Genomic DNA, 258 nt, shown 5'->3' with positions numbered 1-258 from the left:
TCCACCCCATTGAACTATGTATGATATATTATTATATATTATAAAGTGTTATATTGTCCATCCCTATAATATATTGTTGCCTTCTAGAAGGTACTTTTTCCTGCTTTTCTTATAATATCTCGCCCGACCCTGCTGTGTTGTGCTCATGTATTATCGTCTATCGTTCGGCATTTAAGTCGAACTCGTCGGTCACCGTCGTCCGCGATCGGGACTATTCGGTGGACGGGATCGGCAAGGGACGTCTGTCACGCCCGCGGT

This window comes from Diuraphis noxia, unplaced genomic scaffold (genome assembly GCF_037042655.1).
Source record: "Diuraphis noxia isolate RWA-SAM2 unplaced genomic scaffold, SU_Dnox_SAM2 contig0001, whole genome shotgun sequence".
In the NCBI taxonomy this organism is placed as follows: Eukaryota; Metazoa; Arthropoda; class Insecta; order Hemiptera; family Aphididae; genus Diuraphis; species Diuraphis noxia.
The sequence above is the reverse complement of the archived record's forward strand: the minus strand, read 5'-3'. Positions refer to the sequence as shown.